Source organism: Microtus oregoni, unplaced genomic scaffold (genome assembly GCF_018167655.1).
Source record: "Microtus oregoni isolate MIOR12 unplaced genomic scaffold, Mior012 000025F_ref0000491, whole genome shotgun sequence".
NCBI lineage: Eukaryota > Metazoa > Chordata > Mammalia > Rodentia > Cricetidae > Microtus > Microtus oregoni.
In genome coordinates this window covers 19,254,919-19,260,918 of record NW_024543084.1, presented here as the reverse complement: position 1 = coordinate 19,260,918, position 6,000 = coordinate 19,254,919, and positions in this window count along the sequence as shown.

Genomic DNA, 6,000 nt, shown 5'->3' with positions numbered 1-6,000 from the left:
GTTTGATTCAAACATAAAGCAAAAGTACCAAAAACAACCTATGGTATATTATATATATTATATATTCAGATTTTTATCTACCTCACTCAGACATTTATGATTCTTTCTGATGACCCTAAATGTAAAGCTTGTTCTTCATTTCACACTTCCCATTTTATGTATGTAAGCTTGTCTCACATCACATTTAATTCCAAGTGTATAAAATGTACCAACAAACATTCATTTGTGTGATATACAAAGAAACAATTCACATATAAAAGACATGAGATTGTAGGGATCATCCATGATAATCTCAATAGAGGCCTGAGTCAATACCCAAATGGATACACAGAATGTAACTGGGAACCTATAGGTATGAAAGGTCTAGAAGAAATAAAAACAAGCAGTAGAGTCATACGGCATGTATTCACCATTTGTTAGAGGGTTGGTAAAGACACGGACTTCAAGCAATAAGGTTACTTCACATTATTGGCTTCAATTAGTCTCAGCAGTGCTTGGATATGGGCCACAGCTACAGGGAAGTGCTAGTGGAGAGAAGAGGCTAAAGCCTTAGAACAGCAAGAAAGAGGCAAAGGAATTGAGGTGTCCCAAGATCAAACTCTTGGCAAGGGCTGTTAGGCTGATCCACAGAGTCAAGCTGTTTATAATGAAACAAATCTTGTCCCTATGCCATACAGCAGCCTTAAATGCTTGGGACAGTATTCCAGAAACATGAAAAATTAAATCATATAGTAAGGTTAAATAAGGCCTAAGAGACTTTTAATAAAGTGACTTTTTACAAAGATCAACTAAATCTGTCCAAATAGGGGTAACAGATTCAGAAGATAGATGAGCACTCATTGAATCTTTGGCTTTTGATAATGCCAACTTAGAATGCAAAAAGATACTTGGGCCTTTAAAAGTCAGATTAGCACCAATAGATAAATGGAATCTGCACACAGTCAATGTTGAGTCATTTGACTATAATACTGAGTCTTGGGTAGGAGAAGTAATTTCCAAAGGTGTGAAGAGACATCAAAATACCAAATGTTTTGATTGTGGTAGAAGAGGACAACTGAGAAATGATTGTCAACAAGACATTCCTAGAAATAATGTCTCCTCTGGGAGTGTCAAATAGAAGGTCTCAGTCTTCCAGATCATGTAGAAGATGCACCAAAGGCCAACACTGAACCAATAAATGTAGAACAAAAAAAGACAAACTAAGCAACCCATTAATATTGGAAAACCCTTGGGAGACATCTTGTAGGCCCCCAGGTCAAATGTGATCCAGTCATTCCCAATCACTGTGGAGGACATATCTCTCCAGAAAAATTAAAAAATCCAGTGCCTGTCATAAAAAAACCATACTGCTCTGGATTCATGATAGAATAAATATGGAGGATGAATCAAAAATTTCAATAGAAAATAGGAAATGTATATTTTGGCAGACTTCTATAAATGATCTAAAACCAAAGCTGAGAGTATGAATAAATACCATTGTAATAGACGGATTACTGGGCACATGTGCAGATGTGACTATCATTACTCCAGAATCATGGCATTCAAATTGACCTCTTCAGGTGGGAGATGTTCAGTTCTTAGGAATGGAAATCCTATCTCTAGTAAAACAAAGCATGAGATATGTTGACTGCATAAGGCCAGAAGGACAGAGAGGAAGACTGAGGCCATAAGTGATTAATATAGCAGTGAATCTATGGTGTCATGATCTGCTGCAGCAATGGAATACCCAGACTAACATTCTTGCAGTCTCAGAAATGGAACAAAAATCAACTTATGTTTCTGGGAAGGATATTATAAGGTACTATGTACTATCAAAAAAGAGTCACCAGTCATTCAGGGTATACAAAAACACAAAACAATTACCAAAACTTGAGAGGTACCAATGGCCATACATTTAAAATGGTTAATTAAGGAACCAATATAGGTTAAACACTAGCTGCTTTTTATTTATTTTATTGAAAAAATTTTTGCCTCCTCCATGCCTCCCATTTCCCTCCCTCTCCTCCCACTCCTCTCCCCCTCCTCTCACTCCTCTCCCTTTCTCCCTACTCCTTTCCTCCTCCCTCTCCAGTAAACACTGGTTTTTAACAGAACAGAAACTGCAGACTTTAGAAGAGCTGGTTAATTAGATGCTCACCATATTGAAGAGTCAACCAACCCTTGGAATTCTCCTGTGTTTGTTATTAAAAAGAGATCTGTAAAATGAAGAATGGTGACAGATCTAAGAGCTGTCAATAAGGTAATTTGACCAATGGACCCAACACAATTTGGAATTCCTTAGCTTTCTCTATTGCCTAAAGGATGGCCTCTTATAGATATTGATTTAAAAGATTGTTTCTTCATTATACCTTTACAAGAAAAGGACAGAGAAAAATTTGCTTTCACAGTGACTATTTATACTAATTTTCAGCCTACTAAGAGATACCAGTGGACCATCCTCCCACAGGGAATGCTCAATATCCCCACCCTGTGCCAATACTTTGTAAGTCAGCCATTGGAAATATTATGCAAGCAATTTCTTAAGTCTATAATTTTTCATTACATGGAAGACATTTTGTTATCTGTCTCAAATTCAGATACTTTAGAAAGAATGTTTGAAGAAGTAAAGAAAGTTTTGCCTAAATGGGGGTTACAAATTGCTCCTGAAAAAATACAAAGAGGAAAATCTGTCAATTACCTAGGTTACAAGATAGGTTTACAAAAATTTAGAACCAAAAAAAGCACAAATTAGGAGAGACTGATTGAGGACTCTTAATGACTTTCAAAGATTGCTAGGAAACATTTCGAATCTATGACCCACTTCTGGGATAACACCTGATATAATAATTCATTTACACAAAACCTTAGATGGTTACAAAGACTTAAATATCCCAATGGAATTAACAGCTGAGGCTGAGAAAGAATTGACTTTGAGGAGATATTATAGAAGGTGCATATTGCAGAATATGACTGCATTCTAGTCATATTACACTCCAAAATTTCCCCTACTGGAATTTTAATGCAGAGGGAAGATATTATATTAGAATAGATCTTTTTAACACATAAACTGGGCCAAAAATTAAAATCTTATGTAGAAAAGGTCTCTGAATTGATTATAAAAAATTGAGACTTCAACAATTAGCAGGAATAGACCCAGTAAGATTATAGTACTTTTTACTAGTGATTAAATTTAAAAAGTATGGGAAGTCAATAAACCATGGCAAAGAGCATGTGTTAATTTTGGGGAGAGATTAATAACAACTATCGCAAAATCGATAGAATTAACCTTATAAAGAGAGCTAATTGGATTTTTTCCCACATTGAACATGGCACACCAATAAATGGAGTCCCTATATTCTATACTGATGTACATAAATCAGGTTACAATCAGAAGATTTAAGTAAAGTGGAACAAAGTCCTTATAATTCTGTTCAAAAGTCAGAATTATATGCTATTCTCATAGTACTAAGGTATTTTAAAGAACCTCTCCATATAATTATTGATTTACAATATGTGGAAAGAGTTGCTTTGCATATTGAAACCACTGAATTTATACTAGATGATACAGAATTGACTTCATTATTTATTCTGGTTTAAGAAATAATCAGGAATAGGCTTTGTCCCAAACACACATCTGATCCCATACTGGCCTGCCTGGTCCTCTACCACAAAGTAATGTAGAAATTGATCATTTATTAACTGGAAGTGTGCTAAAGACCTCAGAATTTTATAAAAAAAATCATGTCAATAGCAAAGGTTTAAAAAGGAAGTTTTTTATTACATGGCAACAAACTAAAAAGATTATAATGAGATGTCCTACTTGTTCTTTGTATACCAAACACTACTACCTGCAGGAAGTAACCCAAAGGGTACTCAAAGGAATGAAATCTGGGAAATGGATGTGTTCCACTTTGTAGAATTTGGAATATTAACATACTTTCACTACACAATGGACACCTATTCAGGTTTTCAATGATCAACTGCTTTCAGTTTGGATTCAGTAATCATCCACTTATTAGAAGTTTATGGCCATCATAGGCATACCTGCACAAATAAAGACAAGGGTCCAGCATATGTGTCTCAAAAAATAAAAGGTTTTTTTTGCTCATTATAATATAAAACATCTTATAGGCATATCACACAATTCTACATGTCAGGCAGTTATAATAAGATGAAATCAAACTATAAAGGATATGCTAAACAAATAGTTCTCTAGTTGATTTATGTTGTATTGTTATTATGTGCAGCTAGTGACATGATATATAGTAGAACTTTCCCGTTTCCGTGAGCTTTTCAATTTTGTGATTTGGGGATAGAATGAAAACCGTCTGTGGGTGCTGAGCATTGAAGAGAAGCCTGCTTTTCACTTCCACGCTCTACAGTTCCCACAGCTCTGCATTTTCCAGACGACTAAGTGATTCCTTAGTGGGAGCCATATTTAGAGGCATAGCTGCCTGATTTGGAAGTCTTTGCAAGTGAATTCTCATGTGCAGCCAACATTGATGCTGTCTTGCACATACACACACTCACGGACACACCACATAAATCACACACCCATGCCTCAACACCACTGTTTAGGGTTACAGATCCGAGTCTCCCATTTTTGGAAGGAACTGAACCCCAAACACACTCCATCAGATCCTAGGAAGATTGTTATTGATGCCATGGTAGAAGGAGGGAACTGACTCTGCTAAGTTGTCCTGTGATCTCCACGCATGCACTACAGCACACCAACAGACACACAATGCACATGCACACAAAATGAATAAATGTAATTAACAAATAAAAAAGAGTGTTTACCTTGAGAGACACTGCAGCTGATCAGAAGACCTGCTTGCACAATCTTCTAGGAGATGCTTAGGAACTTTTGCCTGGGGCTACACTGTTTCTGTCTCCTCCAAGGTCTTCTTTCAAGTTTCCTTTGATCTCAGCATTGCAGTTTCCTGTCTGAGTTCTGAGGGCACCCACTGCAGTTACAGGTCCATATGCTCCTGGACAAAGGATTTCACCAAGGGCATGCAGTAAGGTTGTGCAATTAGAAACATTTGGGCTGGTGTAACAGCACTAGGCTTTCATGCCCTTGTTCAGGAGGCAGAGACAGAGGATCTCTGTGAGTTCAAGGCCGGCCTGGTCTACATAAGGAGTCAGCACAGCCACAGCTTCACAGAAAGAGCAACAACAACAAAAATAGACATTTATTAAGGAAGATACAGCCACTCGAGAACGGGAGGAAGCATCAGGCCATAAGGCTCAGGACCCTTGCATGGATCATTTCCTCTGCATTCAGCTCTCATGTTTGTGCAGCACAGCTTTCCGTGAGTGTGCCCTGTTGCACAGCCCAGGTAGAGAAACATTTCCAGTCTTCTGTCAAGTAGATGTTTTCCCCCCTTCTTCCATTCCCCCTCCCTCCATCTTTCCTTCCCTTCCTCTCTTTATTTGTCTCCAGTGTGTGTGGGTGAGGGTGGGAGTGCAGGTGTTCGGCACACATGTGGAGGTCAGAGGTTTTCATGTTTCTGCTACTGCACAGTTTAAGCAAGCTTCCAGTATTTTTCCTGCCTTGTCTCCCGTCTGGAGTGCTGGGATTACAGATGTGAGCCACCACATCTGGAGGCTTTTCCATGTGATCTTCCTGGTTTGCAACTGGCTTCTTTCACATGTTATGCTTCCTCCAGTCCCTACCCTCTGACACAGGCTATGTAGTCCAGGCAGGCCTTGATTTTCTGATACCCCTGCCTAACCTAGAGGTTAGGATTACAGAGGTGCACTGCTATGCTTACCCTTTTATAGGATGTGTGTCATTGGGGTTTTAAAGAAAAAGCCTTGAAGTTTCAAAGTCCATGCCATTCCCAGTTAACTCTGTCCCTCTTTGTCTGTCTTGTGCTTATGGCTGAATGTGAAGTGTTTGCTGTACAAGCAAAGGACCTGCGTTTGAATTACTAATACCTATGCTAATATGTGGGGCACAGCAGAGCACATCTTCATTCCCGGCCCTGGAGATGCAGGGGCACAGGATCCCTGGAG